Below are 20,369 nucleotides of genomic sequence, written 5' to 3'. Positions count from 1 at the left end.
TGTCTAGTAACATAATTTTTGAAATTTCCTACAATTAATGGATATTTATCATAATAACTTGATTCTTTCTTATAGAAACATATTTGTGTGAGTCCTGCTCTTTTTCCTTGATATTTTCTGGCTACAGTTGTTAAAATTTTAGTTGATTACTTTCTTTTAAAATATCCTTCCCATTTCTTGGAGGTTGCTTGGAAGAGAGATAACAATTCTTCACAGAGTCTTCTTTCATTTATAGTAACCCAAGATTTGACCTGATATAAGACATAAAAAGTCCCAAAAACTTGAAGTTACTGTGAAGGTTTTGTGCAGTTAAGAAGTGTTGTCCACCAAGAAGTGCTCTAATTTTCAATGCTATAATGACTTGATTTTTATGTACTAGAAAGACTGAAGCACAATCTAAGCACAGTGGGGAGGGGTGCAGGGGCGGGGGGGAGGGGTGGAGAAAGAAAGAAAGCCTAACACAGCTCAGCATAACGACACAAAGAGGCATTTTCTCCCATTTGTTGAAAAGTAGTTCTGCAGGATTACAATCACAGTGAGGAAAACATTTCTATTTGTAACATGGGTTTTGGTTTAATCATTTGTATTTGTTCATGTGTGTGTACACCATTGGACACCAAAAAATAATGGAGAGGGACAGGTATACCTCACTGGAGAGAATCCTTTGAGAGAATCAAATTTGAGGGCTAGAGCCCAGCCACACAGCCTGCTGGGAAATTGTAGGTCCTATAATAAGAGCAAGGACAGGAGTAGAATTTCCTAAAGGGGGTTGGGGCCTTACATGCAGAAGTGTTGAAGAATGAAACACTTTGAGGTGGTCCTGAAAGCAGAAGAGTAAAGCTCTAAGGTATATTTATGAGATCTGAAATAGATTTAAACTTTTTGTTCTCTTGCCATGGTTTATGAGCACCGTGGTACTTCCAAGTTTGATTTAACATGCATTTTTGTGTCTCCGACATACCGTGTTTCCCAAAAATAAGACCTAGCCAGACAATCAGCTCTAACACCTCTTTTGGAGCAAAAATTAATATAAGGCTTGGTATTATATTATATTATTATATTATATTATATTATATTATATTATATTATATTATACCCGGTCTTATAGTAAAATAAGGTTTATAATACTACAGTATTATAAGTAAATAATACCGGGTCTTGTATTAATTTTTGCTCCAAAAGACGCATTAGAACTGATGGTCCAGCTAGGTCTTATTTTGGGGGAAACACGGTAGTAATTTCTCTTAGATATATCATCAATTCCACAGTAAAATCTGTTAGTTCTCTAGACTTTATAAATGATAAATCAGAAGTAGGAAAGATAAAATATATTAGGGGTTCTACCACATTCATTTGAGTAAGATCCAGTGTGGTAACAACACCATGAGAGGAAAGATGGAAGTAAAGGAATTCTGAAGTTTTTAGCACTAATCCAGGTTTTTGGCCTAGGTTAGATCAAAGTGCAGCACGGAAAGGCCTTTGTAGCATAGAACTAACTTAGAACTGGACATGATATATTCAAGTTTTTTTGTTTTGTTTTGTTTTGTTTTCTCTGAATATGCTAGTGAGAAGTCATCTTTGAAGGGGCTAGAACAGAAAGGAGGAATGTTAAAATCAGGGTCACGCATACACATTTGAAGATTAAGTGATCACTTGAAATTCAGTTCAACAGAAACTACTGAATTTCTTCAATTGAAAAGCGCTGTTTGCAAGTGAGAGAAAAGTCCTACCAAGTTGAAAAATAGGTCAAATAAGCCCTTTGATATAAGTCACCGAGGTTACATCAAAGTCATAAAGCTGAAGAGGCCAGGGGGCCTAATTTCAACTTGGGCAGCCAAGTCAAAATTTTTTACTTTGTTTTATTACTATTTTTATGATAATTTTTAATAACTCATGGCAATTACCCTTATTATGCACTTTTCACAATTATCTTATTAAAACATCACAAAGAAATGGGTTTTCATTTCCACTTGACAGAAGGAAACAGAGATCAGAGAGATTAAGAAACATGTTCTCACTGCAAAGCTTGTGAATGACAGAAGTGAGGTTCTAAAGCTGGACTGCATGATGCCAGGTTTTCAAAAATTTATCAAAGTTTTGTTCTTTGTTTTTACTTAAAGGTCAGCGTGATACATTTTGGATGTGAGAAGAAAATAGGTAAATGGACTTTAAATTATTTTAATGTAAGTCAGGGACAAAAGGGAAAGAAGGCATTATACAAAATTTTCAGTCTAATGTCTGATGTCACATACTCTGTATATTTTCTGAGGAAATATATGTGTATAGACAGGTGTCACAGGGAGAGCCAAAATATAAACCAACCAACAAATTTCTCAGGAGCCAATCAAAAACATTATTAGGTACTATAAATGAGAACTCACTCATTTAGGTAAATAAAAATAACATTAAATTAACTGCTAAACAGGTGTTACGAACAAAAAGTAGGGCAGGAGTCCAAAGAAGGGGACATTAACACAGATGGGTCAGGAAAGAAAATTTAGACTTTGAAGAATTATGTAAATAGGAAAGGCATGGGGGAGTGTGGAAGGTGAGAATTTATAGGTGGGAATATTATTACTATGAGTGAGGGAACTACAATTAGACAGCTGTACCAAAGTGATAGGCCAGCTTGGAAACGTCCTGGGGTCTACAAAAGGCCTTGCATTATCAACAGAATAAATCATACATATGGTGCTAACTTCTCAACTTCTTGAATCATTAATAACATACAAATTGACCCTATTCCCTCTGAAGAAGAAAATACCTCGCTGGAGTGAAAGTAAAAATAAACAAAAATCTTTGCTGTTACAGACTCCACCCCTAATAATATTGAACAAATTCTTCAAGAATATTGGTTTTAATGGGTTACTAAATTCTTCACCTGCACTGGGAGTTTCCATAATCAGCTTATATGAGAAAACTAAATGCTTCCATTCAGCCTGGCCTGGGAGAATGAGTGAACAAGTATGGCTGGAATTGCGAAAGTACTTAGAGTTTAGTTAATTTGTAAAGGTTCTTAAATAACTGACTAGTATCTTTAAACCTGCATTCCTTAATGGTACCTATTGGCCCAATTATTCAGAGATAGATTTCCAAAGTATTGTCTACAGATGTTGTCTCTATTTTATCTTCTTGTGTTCACTCTTTAGTCCACTCCACTCTGGCCTCTGGCCCTCACACAACATGGAATTCCTCCTATTAAAGTCACCAATGGCTTCCATGTTGCCAAATTAATGGACCCATCTTTCTGCCCTCATTTTATTTCTCAGCAGCATTTGATGTAGTAGCTCCTTCCCTCGTGAAACGCTGCACCCTTAGCCTGAGGATAACAACACTAGTTTTCCTCCTGCAACACTGGCCACCACTATTCAGTCTTTCTGACTGGCCCATAGCAGACAACCAAATGACAGAGTTCCTCAAGGGACTGCACCAATATCTTTCTTTTCCCCCTCCACATCCTCTGTCTAGCTAATTTCATCTATCCTGTGGCTTAAATATGGTCCATCTAAAGCTGCCTCTCCAATGACATCACTTGCTTAGACCTATCCTTTGCATTGCAGTCTTTTTTAATCCAATATCTTATTTGACGTTTTCACTTGGATGTCTCACAAGAGACCACTTAGCCTGTCTGACATTGAATTCTCATTTTTACCTCAAATATGTTCCTTACCTCTGCTTCCTCTCAGTGGACAGTAAGCTAAGAACCTGAAAGTCTTTTTTTCTTCCCTCTCCTTCACCTCCCAAACCAGTTCTTCAGTAATTCCTGTTAAGACTACTTCCAAATTGTATCTTGTCTCTGTTTTTCCCCATGACCACGCCACCACTGTCGTCCGAGACAGTTGAGCCTTTCCCCTGGAAAACTTCCTAACCTGTTTCCTGCTCCTTCTGCTGCCCTCTTCTAATCCAGTCTACTCAGAGCAAAAGAGTAAACTCTTAAAAACGTCTAAGTATGATTTTGTCTTGTGCACCTGAAACTAATAATAATAAAAAAAAAAATGTAAACCAAATCTTAACATCTGCTTGATATCCTGCAGGGTATCTCATTATAACTAGAATGAAATTCAAAGGCTTTACATGACTTAGCCCCTGATTGTATCTGCTCTCAGACCTCTCTCCTGTTCACCATATACCAGCTGTACTGGCATTCTTTCAATTCCTAGCACAGGCCAACCTCTTTGTCTGGGAGGCTCTTCTCATGAGTCTTTACATGGTTGGCTGCTTCTCATCCTACTGATTTTGGCTTAAACTTCACCAGCTTGGAGAGCCCTTTTCTGACCACTCTCAGCAGAGTCTTTTTCCCCCATCAACACCACTATTTTCTATAATAGCATATGACTTGTTTCCTTCATAGTACTTTGCAATAGCGAATGTATCTTCACATTCAGAACCTCTAATTGGTTCATTTTCCTTATCTCTTGTTCTTATTTCTTGAAAGTAATTATTTCCTTTTATCTCTTAAGGAAATTTACCATTTATATTGTATTATATTTTTTAGCCTGTAGTAGGCTAGCTCTCTTTTTTTTAACTCTTTCCTTCCCAAGTCACCTTTATTCCCTGTTCCACCATCAATCATTCCAATGTTTAGATATGTATCTCTTTAATTGTGTGTGTTCGTTTAAATATGCAATGCCATTTCCTGGACATGGATGTATAATTTACACAAATGCTCTTCGTTTACATACTTTATTCTATTTCTTGCTGTTTTCACTCAGCTTCATATTTTAGGAATCTATGTTGCTGTGCGTCCCTCTAGCCATTGTTTCTAAGTGTTACATACTATTCTATCATATTTGATCTATTTGTTGCCTCAAGCTGCCCACTACCACTACAAGCCTACAACAAATATACTTTTACACATTCTCTATGGAACTGCTTCTCTGGGAAAAAAATATAAAAAACAGGAGTTTGTAGGCCATAGGAAGTGTCAGTATTTAATTTGACTAAGTGTTGCAGAATTGCCCTCCAGAATGCTTATTCCAATCTGCATAGTCTCATGTCCTGAATGATATTTGGCATTTATCATATTTTCTAATCTTTCGTTGATTAGATAAGCATAAAGTGATATTTCATTTTTTTTCATTTGCATTTTTCCAATTGCCATATGTTTGAGCATCTCTTCCTATAATTGTTAGCTATATGGAATTTCTAATCCTTGTCCATTTTTCCACTGAATTTCAAATATAGGTACTGAACATTCTTTTGTTTTCCTAGACCCAAGGTCTACTTGTAGACACTATAATGCACTTTTTACCATAGATCTGCACTATTTGTTTGATGATTGGTGTTGTAAACTCATTTTCTACAACAGAATTTTTTGGAGTATGTGCTAAGCTTTGGTGTCTCACTGCAGAGCTTGGTTGTGTCGGTTCTCCATGGAGCAGATTTCTGAGGTGTCCTCCTTATATTGCTTAGAAGTCTCCTACCTGCATTACTTCACATGGGCTGCTTCACAGTATTCGATCCAAGGAAATTCACCTTCTCACTTAGGAGAGTGTCGCAGAGTATTGTTACTCTCACTTTTCTAAGTATAAGAAGAGTTTTGAACATGGACTCAGACAATATCTTATAACCGGCTTTCTTTTGGGAAGGGCTTTTCTTGTGGGTTTACTTGCACACTGTCTCTCTGCCTCTGATCCACTGGATTATTAGCTCTGTGAAGGCAGAAATTATGCATATTTCATACAATACATCCTTGTATTATTAGTACCTAGAACAATGACTGCCCTTGGTAGTGACTGAAAAAATATTTCTGAATGGATGAATGAATGAATGAAACATGTAGCCCAGTGTCTCCTTCAGACTCCAGACTGTTAACTCCTTTATTTTCTCCTCTTCTCCCTGATAGTTAGCAAAGCTACTGCAGTGATCCATGGAATATATTAGAGGTGTGAGAAACAAAAACCAGGGTGGAAGGGAGGCAAAAGTTGCCTTCAAATAGGGAGGTAGTGATGCAAATACATAAAAGCCTTTTATTGAAATAGGTTGAAAATAAATAAGGGGACAAAACTTAAAATTATGAAAGAAGCAAAGGTCTCAATAGAAAGGGAGGATAGCGCCAAAAATAACTATAGGATGATTGGGTTCAATAATAGGATTACCTGAAGAAGAAACAGGATAGGAAGTGTCATCTGTGTTGACTTTGATCTACTAAGAGGATGTGCAAGACTGGAAGTTGTTGAGTAGACTTTGCATATGTAGATAAAGGAGGAGTGGCTATGAATGTATACCTACAAATTATGGAGTTATCTTTATACCTCACATAATTGAAATCATGGTAGCAACATTTTTCCGAGGAAAAGGTGTAGATGGACTAAGCTAGAGGGCTGACAATCAAATCCCATAAATGACCACACGGAGGAGGCATGTTTATGAAAATAATTCAAAGGATACACATCACCAAAGTTGGTCACACGAGTGAATTTTGTCAAAGAAGCCAAATGCTAGATGTGAAGACCTACAGACAGAAAATAATATCTTACATTTCTCAAGCATTATAAATGTACCACACACTCTCCTCTCTTTGGGGTTTGATCAGCTAAATCTGGCCCAGAATGGCCTTAGATGAAACTGTATTATCCCTCACATGATTTTTTAAAATTAAGATTATTTTTTAGAGAAGTTTTCGGTTCACAGAAACATTGAGGAAAGGGACAGACATTTTCCATATATCCTCTGCCCCTACAGTGAACGGTCTCCCACCCTTGCATTATCAACGTCCACCAACTTCCAGTGGTACATTTGTTACAATCGATGAACCTACAATTGACACAGTCATCCAACATCCACAGTGTACATTACAGTTCACTGTTGGTGTTTGACATTCTACAGATTTGAACAAATGTACAATGACATATACCCATCATTGTACCATCACACCGAATATTTTCACTGCCCTAAAAATCCTTTGTGCCCACCTATTCATCTCCCCCTGCCCCTTTGGCAACCACTGATCTTTTTACTCTCTCCATAGTTTTGCCTTTTCAGAATGTCATCTAGTTGGGATCATACAGCATATTGTCTTTTCAGATTGGTTACTTCACTTACTAATATGCATTTAAGACTCTTCCATGTTTTTTCTTGGCTTGATAGATCATTTCTTTCAGCCACGAATAATATTCCACTGTCTGGATGTAGCATGGTTTATTTAGCCATTCACCTACTGAAGGACATTCATCATTTATTCCACGTTTTGGCCATTATGAATAAAGATGTCATAAACATCTGTGTGCAGGTTTTTGTGTGGATATATTTTCAATTCCTTTGCATGAATACCAAGAAGCATGGCTGCTGAATCTATAATAACAGTATGTTTAGTTTTGTAACAAACCACCAAACTGTCTTTCAAAGTGGCTGTACCATTTTGCATCCCCATCAGGAATGAATAGGAGCTCCTTTCATCCTCAGCAGCATTTGGTGTAGCTAGTGCTCTGCATTTTGGCCCTTTTAATAGCTGTATAGTAACATTTCATTTTTGTTTTCACTTGCATTTCCCTAACAACATATAATATGCAGCATCCTTTCTTAGGCTTATTTACTATATACATTTAGCAATATATGTTTTTCTTTTGCTGAAGTGTCTGTTAAAGTTTTTGGACCATTTTTAAAATTGGTTTGTTTTCTTATTATTGAGTTTTTAGAGTTCATTGTGCATGTTGGATAACATTCCTTTATCAGATATGTGTTTTGCAAATATTTTCTTGTAGGCTTTGGCTGGTCTTCTCATGTTCTTGACATTGTCTTCTGCAGAGCAGATTTTTTTTTTAATTTAATGAAGTTCAGCTTATCAATTATTTCTTTCATGAATCATGCCTTTGGTGTTATACCTAAAAAGTCATCAACATACTCAAAGTTGTCTAGGAGTTGTATCACTTTGTGTTTTACATTAGGTCTATGATCCCTTTTGAGTTAATTTTTGTGAATATTGTAAGGACTGTGTCTACATTCAGTTTTTTTAATGGATGTCCAGTTGTTCCAGCATCATTTGTTGAAAAGATTATCATTGCTCTCTTGTATTGATTATTGCTCCATTGTATTGCTTTGGATCCTTCTCAAAGACCAGCTGATGATATTCATGGAGGTCTATTTCTGGGCTCTCTGTTCTGTTTCATTGACCTGCTTGCCTATTCTTTCACCAGTACTACACTATCTTGATCACTATAGCATGATAGAAAGGCTTGATATTAGAAACTGTCAGTCCTCTGACTTTGCTCTTCTTCTTCAATATTGTGTTGGTTATTCTGGGTCTTTTGCCTCTCCATGTAAACTATAGAAACAGTCTGTCAATATCCACAAAGTAATCTGCTGGTATTTTATTGAGATTGCATAGACTCTATAGGTCAAGTTGGGAAGAACTGATATTGTGACACTATTATCCTTAATTAAAGACTTAATTAAAAGTCTTTCTATCCTTAAACATGGAATATCTCTCCATTTAGTTAGTTATTTTATTTCATTCATCAGAGTTCTGTAGTTTTTTGTTTTTGTTTTTTCATATAGCTGTTGTACATGTTCTGTTAGATTTAATACCTAAATGTTTCATTTTGGGGGTGCTATTGGGAAGAGTATTGTGTTTTTCATTTCAAATTCCACTTGTTCATTTCTGGCATATAGGAAAGTAATTTGACTTTTGTGTATTAACCTTATATCCTACAACCTACTAGTTCCAGGAGTTTCCTACTAGTTCCACTAGATTCCAATTCTTTCAGATTTTCTACACAGAGGTTCATGTTATCTGTGTAGAAAAGGCAATTTTATTTCTTCCTTTCTGATCTCTATATCTTTTATTTCCTTTTCTTGTCTTATTGCATTAGCTAGAATTTTTAGTATGATGTTGAAAAGGAATGGTAAGAGGTCTCCACATGACATTGCATCCTCCATCAGACTAGCCCCAACTTGTTCACAAGCAGGTGCAGGGTTCCAGAAAAGAATAGAAGAGTGTAAGATTTTTTGAGTCCTAGGATCCAAACTGGCACAATGGCTCCCTTACACATTCTAAAGAATTTTACTAAGGTAGCACAAATGCAAGGATAATTAAATAAATCTACCTCTCAAAGGAAGGAGTTTGCAAAATCACATTGCAGAGGACCAGATTGAAAGGAAGCTATTAATTGGAGCTATAAATGCTACCAGTCCACCTCAAAAGGTGAAAAGTATCTTCTAGATCAAAAACCTTTTTGCAAAAAAAGGTGGACTCAACAGGAAAAGGATGTCATATTTTGGGTATATTTTCTTCAAATTAGAACCTGTGCATCAGCGAAGCATTTCATTCATTATCGTACTTACCGTGTTTCCCCAAAAATAAGACCTAACCAGAAAATAAGCCCTAGAATGATTTTGCAGGATGACATCCCCTGAACATAAGCCCTAATGCATCTTTTGGAGCAAAAACTAACATAAGACCCGGTCTTATTTTCTGGTAAACACAATATATATTGCTTATGTACTACTCTTCAATATGCTGGAGACACAGAATAATGAAGCATATCCCTAATCTCAATGTCCACAGAAGCCAGCCAATATAGACAAGCCAACAATTGTTTATGACAGAGTATAGTAATTTTATGATGAAGAGATCACAGGATAAAATGGAATCAAGGGAAGCAAAGTTTTGTAACATAAGTAGATAATGAGGAGAAAGTTTACAGCAGTATAAATGAACATGTAAAAGAAAAGAACATAAGTATCTAGGTCCTTTTCCTTTTGCTCTATTCTAATGACACAGAGCTATATGGGACCACATCTTATCAGGATTAAATGCCTTCACCTCTTTCTTGACTTTTGACTAATCTCTGTTCCAACCTGTCGTCCCATATCCTGGTTACCAAGCACAGAACATATCCTCTGTAACTTCTATTGAGTATATACTAACTAGTTTACCCTCTAACCATCTCATCTCTCTCTACTCTTTTGTTTCCAAGATTCACTGTGGTGCTTATATCTCACTGTTCTGTGCCTATGTTTCATCTCCAATGTCTTAGGCTTCATAGAGAGAGCAGACTTTTTATTTTTTGACAATAGTAAGCACACTCCAAATTACTATCCTCTGAAAGCACTAATAGTCTGACTTTAAGTTCTCACTACTACGATAACTCCACCAAAAACAAAAACAAAAACTCCAAAAACTAATGCCAAATTAATGCTAGAAAATGCTACAAAAATTCCACAGGACACAATTTATTTTACAACTCTTTAAATGAATGGATTCTTATAAAGGACCATAGCCAAATATACTTTAACAACAAAAAATAAAGTAAGTACATGGCATAAAGATACTTGTAGATGTCTTTACCAACAATTTTTTTTTCTGTAAAGTTGCACAATGAAACACAAACTCTCTGCTAATTTCATTAGGAATCTATTAAGCTAGAAGTATTCTAATGGACAAATGGAATAATTGTCTTCATCAACAGCAGGAGGACAATTTACCAGAAGAAGAAACCATTTATATGGCCCAATTCAGCTGTATTTCTTCTCCTTTTTCTCCAGATAAATTAAAAGGATAAGCATTAATGTTACTTATGATTGTCAGAGTCCTCCCTTATTTTCCTTTCTTGCCTAGTTTTACTATCACCTATTGTCAAGCTTCATATATATATATATATATATATATATATATATATATATATATATATATCACTATATATATGAATATATATCACTATATATCTATATCACTCTCAGTTACCTATCCAGCAACCATTGCCCCTTTCCTCCTTCCTCATGAACTTTGATTCTGGCCCTATTCCAGGAGTGGAGCCTGAATAATCTAATCGATCATAGTATTTCCATTCCCTGTTGTCATGGACATGTTTTGTGATTTTGTCCAGTGAAAAAGAAGAGTAAATCTACTGGGAGTCTTCTGGAAGAAGTTTCCATAATCATAACAAGAGACAAGGAAAAGATGGTCTCACTTTTTCTGGATGTCATTGCATCTCCATGTGATACTTACAGCAACCATCTGGGGAAAAGCCACCATAATAAAAACAGTAGAGAGACAAGATGGAAAAATCTGGGTCCTTGATGACTTCACTATATCCCCTAATTAACCAATCTTAGAGCAACCCTACCCCACATGAGAAAATAAATCTCTTACATTTAAATTTGTTGGGGTTGGGACTTTTCTGTTACATATTGCAAAAAGTATTCTAACCAAATAATGCACCCTAAATACAAATTTCTTCATTGTGAACTTTTGTAGAAGATAATTTCGATAGAGAGGTTATAAATCAAATTGCTCAGTATTTATTCAATAGAGGAAACTCAGCACTATGGAATGATGAGACCACTATATCAAAATTATTTTGGTAACTATCCCGAAGCAATCCAGACAAACCAGACAGAAGTAAACTTTTCTTCAAAATACTGATATTACTGTACCGAAATGTTATAATTTTATTGACTATAGAGACAAAATAATAATGCAAAGTTGCAATAAGTTAATGATTTCTAGAGATAATAAAATTGTTTTCCTTTTTTTAAATGGAAACAAAAATACTTCTGTATTGATATTGCACATAAAAATTTAGGTGACATATAAAGAGTAAAACATGTTTCACCTACCTCAGATGAGAGGTAATGTACTTTTGTAGTCAGGCTAAGAAATCTGGACCCATTTCCTAATCCCTAAAGTTGCTATTGATCACAAGAGGCCTTTGAGCCCAACACAGATCAAATTCCAGGGATTCACTAAAAGAAAATTGAGCAGCAAAGACAGTTGCTCTTTGAAATGCTCATTTGTTTGCCTTACTGCTTATGACCAAAAATACTACAGCTATGGCTATTGCCATTTATGAAGTAATTATGAAATACCAGCACTGTGAGGACAAAATATGGGATTCAGAGTTACCTACAGAAAGTACTGCAGAATAAGATAGCAAAATACCATGAGTGGTGGTGATCTGAGAGAAGGCAATGCTCAGCCATCCAACTGTGTGACCTTGAGAACATTCCCTTGTATCTCTGATCTTCATGTAAAATAAAGGAATTGGGACAGATGACCCTTGCAGTCCTTTTCAAGTCTCACATTTCATCATCATTATCACTACCACAGATATAGGATCCATAGCACGTTTTGATTACATCCTAGGAACTGGGATAAGTGTTTTATGTACTAGGTCTCATTTAATCATCCCATTAGCCCTATGAGGCAAGTATTCTTTTCCCATTCTAAAAATTAGAAAACTCAGCCTCAGAGAGGTTAAGTGATTTGCTCATCACACCAGCTGGAATGTTCATAATTTCCTGTTTCAGATTACTTATTTCTAGTCACTAACGAATGACTAAATATAGAACAAGTCTGGAACATATTATCATGCACCCCTGGTGTGGTATTTTGCTCTCAAAATTAGAGACACCTGAACTACGTCAACATATCTTAAAAAAAAAAAAAAACCTAGAAAAATATTATTTTTGCCGTGTTAAGTTACAAATAAAAAGTGGTAAGATCAAGCTGCAATTTTAAATATCTTTTAAAATCAATATGGACTGTTTGTTTACCAACAGTAAACTTTTGTAATTTTTTCCCATCTCACTTTAAATGAGCATCTGTCTTTTGACACAGTTGCACCATAAATTTTGCATATTGCTCTTTATGGTCAACAAAAACAACAATAAAAACAAACCTTTGAAATAAGCAATATATAATTTGATTTTCTGACATATTTTTGGCTTTTTTAAAGTTTCTAGTTCACTTAACAATTGGACATCCAACACATATATCATTTTATCTTGAAAAATGAGAGTCTGCTGTAGATACCACCCACTTGCCATTGTAATAGATAGAGTTACTGATTATATATACCCTTCTCAAAAGAAAGAGAGGATACTCAATTGCCTCCCACGACTATGATAGCAACATGGCAGTTATAATTGTCACTAGAGAAACAATATTTAATTGCTATCCACTAATCTAACAGAGAGAGAGGGAGAGAGAGAGAGAGATTAAAGTCACAACAGCGAAAGCAGTAGAGAGAAGGAACAACCCTCAGTCCTTATTTTGAATGGAAGAGAAAGAAGGCAATTTACACACTGAAGTACCATCTCAGGAGAAATCCTTTGTTGAAGGATGACTCATATTATACCTTTTACAAGTTCCTCTTGCTCACTGTCCAGAAGAAACAGGAAAAGGTGAATATAAAATTGAAAAGCAAAAGGGGTTTAGCCGGCCCCAAGCACCAGGAAAACAAATTATGATGACTTTGCTAGTGACAATTATAAACGGCTTTATATACAGTGAAGTTTTGGAAAGGAAGACCTGAAATTGATATTTCCTTTGGAAGTTTATTTTTTCTTAAGAAATCAGATTTATACCCGTAGTCAGTTATCATATGTTTGTGGGGATTACAAAATATAGGTGGTCTCAGAATAATATGGGTGCTGGGTTACAAGCTATTTCAATGTATAGATTTTAAGACACTTTTCATCTTCACATTTCTCATTAATATTTTTTATATTTAATATAAAGTTTCACCAGGCATATAATTCTGTTGCCCAAATTTATTAGTACTAAGAAAGAAAAGAGAGGAGGGCTGATTCTTTTCTTTTTTTTTACTAATAGAAATTTATGTGTATAAAAATGTATACTCTTAAAGAAAGTGAGACACAGAGAGCGAGAGATATTAAGACTGATTCCTGCACTGCCGATTGATGTGTGCCTGGCTCAGCTGGACTTATACTGACTTTTTTTTTTTTTAACTAAAAAACAAGTAAATATCCATATCTGCTGTGCTTATGTCTATTTAAAAACAAGACAAAAACAAAAACAAACACTTCAGAGTCCCCTAAACCCAAAACCCAGTCAAGGTAAGAGCAGAATTTTAGTATTAGTATTGCAGAGCCGTGGAAAATTTAGCCACATATGTGCTATCTCAGCAGTATAATCCATAAACGGTGCAGTCTGCACACTGTGCAGAAGCATGAATCGTCCTATAAGGGGACAATATTTTTGAGGTTACAATGTTGTGATGTTTGTGGCAGGTCTAGTAGATTAAAAAGGTGGTAAAAGCCTATGAACAGATAGTAATGTTACTTTTTAACAAAGAAATCCATATAAAGAAAGAGTCTGTGGTATAATGCATCAAATCCTTAATACTCCAGTGACTATCCCTATTATAAATCAAAAACAAGTATCTTTGACATATTTTTATCCTGCCTTTGCTTCATGTGTTTAGGGAAAACAAATAGACTGAGGATTCACTCTTCTTATGGAAAGTGAAGCTCTTTGTATAAGTAAGAAAAAGAAACCAACAACAGCAAAATAAATAAGAGGACAAAGAATTCATTTTTAAGGCCATCATCTTATATTCTAATATTTCTTTCAGGGGAGAGACTCAGAATCTGAACGTACAATGTTCAGCATCAAAGAATCAATAATTTTCCCGATGAGTCAGTTTAAATGGTAACAATAATCCCCACTAACATTTATGGAATACGTACCTTGGACTGGGCACTATACCAGGATTTCTACATGTATGTGCTTCTCACCTAATCCTCACTATAACCCTTTAAAGAGAGATAGTCGACTACTATTTTGAAAATGAGGCTCAAAGAAATTAAGTGACTTTTCCAAGATCACACAACGCGTAAATTATGGAAAAGGTATTAATTTTTCCAGTCCTAAAACTCATCGATTTATCCATATATCAACAATGGTTTTCAAAGTAACCCATTTAGGGAAGTAAACACATCTCAGGATGTTCAATCCAATCGAGGTTACGGGTGGCGTTCCCAACACAGTCCTTCACATGGTTGCTCCAACAATGACCCATCAGCGTCATCAGCATCTACACACCAACGTACTGACAGGAGAACCAGGGTAGGTTAATGGCGTCACATCTCTACTGTGTTTCCCCGAAAATAAGAGCTAGACAGACAGTCAGCTCTAATGCATCTTTTGAAGCAAAAATTAATATAAGACCGGGTCTTATATTGTATAAGACGTGGTCTTGTATTATAATAAAATTATATTATATAAGAACCAGGCTTATATTATAGTAAAATACATATATATTATATATATATATATAATATATAATATAAACTTTTTATAAATATATATATAATATTATATATATAATATAAATTTTTTATAAATATAAAAATATATATTTCTATTGTATTATATAAGACCCGGTCTTATTTTACTATAAGACCGGGTCTTATATTAATTTTTGCTCCAAAAGACGCATTAGAGCTGATTGTCTGGCTAGGTCTTATTTTCAAGGAAACACGGTATCAGCTCTTCCACCATGATGTAATATTTTTCAGCTCTTATTTTAAAAAAATGAAAGCAATAGCTGTATATCTAAGCCTTTTTTATATTATCAAAGTGTTATCTAAGACATGAACCATTCTATCTTTAAATGCACCTTAGATTAAGACTCATGCAATCACTTCCTTCTATCTAGAGAAAAAAATGTTAAATCTGAAAAATTATTAACGTGTCCTTTAATTAGACACTAAACGAACGCTGTGTTACACCATCTGTTTCTCTCTTTGCTTGGCTACCTGAAAGCTAAGAATTGAGATTCTTTACCCAACTATGTCAGCTTCTTCAGTTTAGGTTTTCTAGTAATATTTTATTCCTGTAATGAAATTATGAGGTTGTAATGAACTAACAGGAAGATCATCCATCTTCAGTAGAATTCCCTTCTAGTCCACTTGTTAAAAAATACTGTGCTGAAATTATGCTTTCCCAAATTCTGACATAATTTGGGGTAGACATAGAGCAGCTCGCTTCTGAATGCTTTCAAGTGAATCTAATGTTCAGCCAGGACCTAAACTAACAGCACAGCCCTCTCAGATCAAGAATTAAATAGAATGTACCAGGATTGCTGTAGGAATAGTTTTATTTGAGAACAAAATGTCAGACACTCACTGTGTTGCTAACCATCCTGTCTCAGAGCTTGCTAAAGCAACGTATTACAGCAAATTCTAAATATCAGTCTCCACACCACCATCCTTTTATATAAGGGGGCTAGAGACAGCCTAAGGGACACTGCATTTGGTCTAGCAGAGTGCAGCACATCATTAACTGTCCCTAGTACTCACCTTGCTATGGAGAAGCGATCATTCCACAACCTCCCTCAGGGAGGGACAAGTAGAGGCACTTGCATAGTTCCCCACTACTATGTACGAAGTTGTCACACTTTTACTGGTTTGCTAGGTCATTTGCTGAGTCACGGAAGCTGCCAGGAGAGGGGAACCACGCAGGTGAAAGCAAGCAAAGCTGAGAGCAGGAATGGTTACGGTTTATGAGAGTCTCTTCAATCAAGAGAAAGCAGTATGGGTGCTTAACAGTGCACAAGGACGCTAGCAGCCAGAGGTCTCATCTTTCTAATCTTTGGTAGCAAGACAGCTTACTACGGAACTGTGCACAACAAAGCCGAGCAGAGCCCTCAGAGGATCGATAACTAGACTGCAGCTAAGAGTCAGAACATGGACTGGTCACTCAGAGAATCAATAGTCCATTTCCCACAAGTGCAGTGACCAATATGGAGGGACTAGCACACTCACCTCCTACTCATCGCCCACGTATACCTGTCTCCTGGCTGCCCACACCGAGACGCAGTCACACATCAGCAGTCTAGGGCAGGGATGGGAACGCAGGCCTAGGAGGAAAAGCAAAGTGTGGGAAGGTAAGCTTGACCCTTGCAGATTTACACCTTCAAGAAACTGCCCCTTATATTCATCTAGACTATGTTCGAGTTCAGAGTGATCTCATAAATTGGGAAGAGGCTGAGATTTGGTTACAAAACAAACAAATGAAAAAATCACAGACTTGGACTGATATTTCAACTGGAATGATACAAAACATAAGCTATCTTCTTAAGGAAGATTAGGTGATTCAAGGCCAAGCACAGTTCTTAAGAGAGTTTCAAGTAAGAACACTTCACATTTGCACATATCTAAGTGGTAACGATTCTAAATCAAGCTTCTCCATAACTGAAATATCCTCCTTTTCCATTTGTGCTTTAAAATGTTTACCAATTTTTTTCTTATTAGTCATGTTACTAATTTTTTAAGTTTGGTTTGTTGGTTTTTTTGGAGGGGGCGGCGTTCTTTTTTTTTTTTTACTTTTTTAATTGAAAGCTGTTTCAAATGCCTTTCAGAATACACACACACACACACACACACACACACACTTCTGACATGACATTTATTTTGATCAGTGATGATTAATATGGTTTATAACCAGAAAGCATCTATTGAATCTATCAGTCTATTACTACAAAGTCATACTATCCTGCTATAATTTGGGATCTTACAAGTAATAAGACGTATTTATCTTTGAAATTCTTGAGTTGTACTCTTAAATAGTTAAGAATTCATTTTCAAAATTAGATATATCCGTATGAAATACATGTACTACAACAAAATAGCTGTGTGATTTTGGAGAAGATATTTAATCTTAGCTTTAGTTTCTTCATCTGTAATCAGGAAACTGGTAGGTACCTAATAAGGCTACTAGAAAGATCCTACATAATAAATAATATGAGAAGTCTAGCACTCTGGACAGCAGTAAGTATACAGTAAAGTCAACTATGAGTTACTATTAGCTCTGCCATTGACACTGTAATGATCCAAAGTGAGAGAAAAAGATTTTAAAAATTCTGTATGTGACAGGCTTTACCAGTACAGAACATAAAATCTAAAGCATAAGTAGAAGACAGGAAAAATCTTGGGTCCCTCAGTCTATATTATGGTTCTCTAAACCATATGAGTTTGTTTGGGTCACCTATTATCTATATAACATTGGTCCTAGTCTGCAAACTGGGGATAAATAAAGACAACTGTTAGGATTGCATACTTTGATATTGTGGGAGATGAAGAAACTTTCCTCTACCCTCAGTGCTCTTTCAGCTGGTCTAATAATTAAATGTACATGAGACACACTAACAGGAGAAAGTAATCAAATGTAATACATATACACACATGGGAACCTCACACATGAGAAAGTCAGAGACCCCCGCATACACGAGAGGTTCAAAGACAGAAAGGGAAGACGTGGTGTATATGACATTCCGAGCTATGGGTCACCTGGGGTCTTTTTCAGAGGGGGGCAGGGTTATTGCAGGATGATAAGAAAAGCAGATGATCAGTAATTAGAAGTTTGCCCTGCCCTGTAGGTAACGTGTTTCCCGGAAAATAAGACCAGGTCTTATATCAATGTTTGCTCCAAAAGACGCATTAGAGCTTATGTTCAGGGGATGTCATCCTGAAAAATCTACTAGGACTTATTTTCCATTTAGGTCTTATTTTCAGGGAAACACGGTAGGTCAATAAAGGTTGTCTCTGATAATCTCATTATGGGCGAGGCCCCTAATTCAAAATTTTCTAGGTAGTTTAAGGAGGGCAGAAGCTTCTCCTGAGCCGACAGGGTCTCAGTTGCCTTTAGCTCAAAACAACCTGCATACCACAAAGGCACGTCTTACGGGTGACTCAATTTTAACCCCTACAATATCTGCAAAGTGACTACCATGGCACTTGGAAACACAGTTCCTAGACGCCCAGAGCAGGACAGCTACAAAAGTTATCTGTTAGATAAGATCTCTTTCCCCAAAAGTTAGGGGGAAAGGGGCTACAAAGCAAGTGGATTAATATGTAAATGTGAGGTCTTAATCATTTAAACATTCAGAGGAAGTCAGTTATATTTCCATTAAAATGCAAATATCATTTGAATTCCTACAGGGGTATATTACAGAGGAATGGGCTGCAGGGTGCAGAAAGGGGCAGCAGGCTCTTTGTGACCAGTTCATAGGAATAAGGATAAAGGGTGGCAGTGGCTGCCGTACTAAGCTGGTGTGTTTTCTGAGAAGAATTTAAAAAAAAAAAAAAAAAAAAAAAAAAATGAAAGAAGTAGAAACTATGTATCAAGGATGAGCTCCAACAACCTGTAAATTGACAGGAGCTAGAGAGGCAAAGAAAGGTTAGTCCTACAGGAAATTAGCTCCCCTGGGAACACCACATGTTGGCTGCCTTGGAGGGGAGTACAAGTCAGCCTGATTGTCACCATAGTCCAAAGGGGTAAATTGGAACCATGATCAAGAAAGCTTCAGTTCCTCAGAGAAAGAAAGCAGATTGAAGGTGACACACTATTAGTTTCTTAGGGATCCTATAAAACATTACCACAAACCTGGAGGCTTAAAACAACAGAAACTTATTTTCTCACAGTTCTGGAGGTGAGAAATCCAAAACTAAGGTGTCACTAGGGCCGCATTCCCTCTATAGACTCTAAGGGAGAATTCTTCCTTGCCTTTTCCAGCTTCTGGTGGATGTTGACTTCTAGTTAGATCACTGTATAGAGCATTAATTGTGACTCTGATAGCTATGTCAGTCCCAAAGTGACAGTCATGCCACAGCATCATGTGAAAAGCCCTAATCAGATAACTCCAGACTCAGGGTGGAGTGCAACTATCTGGACGGCGTTATCGGACTGCAGATAGGTGCACAGCGCCAGTCTTGAGCATAAAATCAGAGCTCTCTGACAGCTCATGGCTCAGGCCTCAACTGACGAGCTAACAGCCGCGTCTACACTCGCCCCAGATGGAGAACTTGAAGCTTCGCCTCCTGATGGTCTCACCAACCTGGCCTGATGCACGATGCTATGCACCCCAGCGCCTAAAAGACTCTCGCTGGACACCAGACTCCGTCTCTCACCTCTCTTCTGTAAGACTCTGTTCTTCTTGCCTAACCCTGTTGCTTCAAACCGGTGTAACCTCCTTCTGTGAAACTGCTTTACCTCGACTTTGGAGGCTATCCTCCGGCCAGAGCCTTGGCTAATGCCCATAATAAACTGAGTCAGTAGGACTAGATCCATGGCTTTATTCTAATAAAGTCTGATGTTGTGGAAAAGATAAAAACATGTGAGACTACTACTTTAATAGTCATGTCCCACTCATGACAATCATTTCAAACTCAGCTCCTGCCTTCACACTGCCTTTCCTCCATATGTGTCTTCTCTTCTATCTTTTGTAAAGACACTTGTCATTGGAAATAGGGCCCACCTGGATAATCCAAAATAATTTCATCTCAAGATCCTTCAAAGACTCTTTTTCCAAGTAAGGTTATATTCACAGGTTCCAGGGATTTGGATACACACATATCTTTCTGAGGGCCAGAATTCAAATCATAACGGTCCACCCTCTGGCCACTCAATGTCATCTGTTCCATGTGAAAAACACATTCAAGCCATCCCAACATTCCCCAAAATGTCAACCCTTTACAGCATCAACTGTACATACAAAATTCCACCTCAATGTCATGAACTCAAAAGTCCCAAATCTCATCATCAAAATGTTTGAGTGAACTCCAAAGATTTGAGTGAACTCTAAGTATGATTCATCCTGGGGCAAGATCTTTCTCCATATGTG

The sequence above is a fragment of the Rhinolophus ferrumequinum genome, chromosome 6 (genome assembly GCF_004115265.2).
Source record: "Rhinolophus ferrumequinum isolate MPI-CBG mRhiFer1 chromosome 6, mRhiFer1_v1.p, whole genome shotgun sequence".
Classification (NCBI taxonomy): domain Eukaryota; kingdom Metazoa; phylum Chordata; class Mammalia; order Chiroptera; family Rhinolophidae; genus Rhinolophus; species Rhinolophus ferrumequinum.
The sequence above is the reverse complement of the archived record's forward strand: the minus strand, read 5'-3'. Positions refer to the sequence as shown.